Source organism: Montipora capricornis, chromosome 13, assembly GCF_036669925.1.
Source record: "Montipora capricornis isolate CH-2021 chromosome 13, ASM3666992v2, whole genome shotgun sequence".
Taxonomy (NCBI): Eukaryota; Metazoa; Cnidaria; class Anthozoa; order Scleractinia; family Acroporidae; genus Montipora; species Montipora capricornis.
Window position 1 is genome coordinate 9,022,696 of NC_090895.1, and position 2,639 is coordinate 9,025,334.

The window sequence follows — 2,639 nt, forward strand, 5'->3', positions numbered from 1 at the left end:
TTGGTCTGCTCCCAGATTATTTACAAATCCTAGAGCAACCCTCGAACTGGAAACGGAATTTTTCTTTGTTCTTGGGATCTCCAGAAGCAACTTGGTCTTGATGGACAAAAGGCTTTTGCTTCGAGTTTCCATATTTTGGAAAGGAGATTGGCTGACCGTTTTTTTTGAGAACTCTAGCTCGGTTATATGCAACGTCAAGAGAAAATGAGGGGACAGAGAAGGAGGCTCCCGGTCCAGCCCTTGGGATATGTCATGTCCACGAAAGTTATTTTTAGACGAGCGGAAGTCTTCCGAGACGTCCGCATGCAGGCCAACCTCGGTCCGATGTTTGAAAGAAAATATATATTCATCAGCCTTTCACGTGCGCCATCATTTTCTCTTTTCACTAAGAACCTGAGAGCGAAGCAAGACTGCATGCGGACGTCTCGGAAGACAGACTTCCCCCAGAACAAAGACTTCCGCTCATCTAAAAATAACTTTCGCGGACATAACATATCCCGGCCAACGCCTTGAGCCTCCCTCTCTGTCCCCTCATTTTCTCTTGGCAACGTTTAATGTAAATCGTCAGCTGGGCTTCCTTGCTTGATGAACTGTGAGTGACCTTCACCCAAAAAGTTGAATTTTCTTAACACCTGGAATTTTCATTTTTCACGTTTAACCTTGACTGTTTCTCCGAACAGCTACCAAACACCAGAAGATGAGATTGAAGAGGAATTCTGCCGCGTTAAATGCGATCGATCTTTGCAAGATTTTTGTTTCTGTTCCCTCGCAAATATTTTTGCAGAAGCCATTCCAGGAAATCTGCATCAAAGAGTCTTCCGCTCAGTGCATGTGCAATATTGTCCTGATAATAATAATAGTAATAATAATAATAATAGTAATAATAATAATAATAGTAATAATAATAATAATAATAATTTCCCTGCGGCCTTGAAATACCGGGTTGGCATCCGGCGGGGGGTACAGCCATGCCTCATGGGCAGGAGGGGCTCTTAAGTCTTGGTCGACAGCCCTCCTAGAGATGGTCTCTCAAAGGAAAAAAAAAACCTGGTGGTAGTGACACCACCCTCATATGAGTTAAAATGTCTAATGATAAAATGTTAATTTTGTTGTGAATGAGACTGAGGACATACCACCTGAAGAGAGGACAATTATAGACCAAATTAGATAGATCATCGCTGAGGGTTTAGGAAACAACCATGGTTATTCATTTAAGAAAGTTGATAAGAAAAGATTGGAAGAAGAAACTAGGAAAGTAAACAAGGCAATAAAGCATGTGGCGACAAAGGACATAACTGAATCAAACAATCTGATCAAAGCTGCTAGTATATGGGTTGCAAGACAGTTGGGTCTAAAAAAGCCGTTGAGAGGTAAGAAAGTGGAACCATGGTGGAAAAGAAGAATCGAGGGAGATATTAAGAGAATAAGGTGGGAAGTGAACATATTGGAGAGGGAAAAACGAGAAATCAAATCAAAGCGAAAGGTTAAAGAACTGGAAAATAAATACAACATTAAAAGAAAGGGGCTAACATTGGTAATTGAAGAACTTAAACAAAAGTTGCTGGCATATACCGCAAAAATAAAACGATACGAACAAAGAATAACACAATACCGACAAAATCGGATGTTTGAGACTGACCAGAAAAAGGTCTATGAAGAATTGAACGGTGAATTTAATGGTGAAAGTGTGATACCTGATGCTGAAGAGAGTAAGAGCTTTTGGAATGGTATTTGGGGGGTGGAAAAGGAACATAACCGAACAGCGGACTGATTAGAGGGATTTAAGGGAGAGAGGGATTATGACCAACAAGAAGCTCTAGAAATATCCAATGTAAGAAAATTCCAAATTGGAAAACTCCTGGTTGGGATGGCGTTCAGGGGTTTTGGATTAAAAGACTGGATACGATGCATGGCAGAATTGCGAGCCAACTCAATGAAATTTTAAACGGAACAGCCAGGTTACCCGAATGGCAGGACAGTCTTATGCCAAAAAGATCCTACTAATAGTATTGCAGTCGATAATTTTAGACCGATATCCTGCCTACCTCTGATGTGGAAGCTGACAACAGGAATACTTGCTGATAATATGTATGACTACTTTGAGAGGGAAAGGATATTACCTGAGGAACAGAAGGGGTGCCGCAAGGGAAGGCGTGGAACTAAGGACCAGCTCTTAATTGACAAGGCTATTCTAAAGGATTGCAGGAAAATACACAAAAATCTGGCGATGGCTTGGATTGATTATCGGAAAGCATATGATATGGTGCCGCATAGGTGGATTGTGGAGTGTTTGGAGATGTTTGGGATAGCTGAGAATGTGAAAAAGTTTCTGATTGATAGTATGAAGACATGGAAAACAGAGCTATCATCATCGGGCGAGAGTTTAGGAGTTATCCACATTAGAAGAGGGATTTTTCAAGGGGATAGTTTGGCACCACTATTATATATTTGTGAAAATCAACAGCAGGTTATGATCTTGCCAAGGAATTTAAGGTGAACCATCTTCTTTTCATGGATGATTTGAAACTGTTTGGGAAAAGTGAGGACCAAATAGATTCATTAGTACAAACTGTGCAGTTGTTTAGTGAGGACATTGCAATGAAATTTGGGTTGAAGAAGTGTGGTGTGTTGTTAATGAA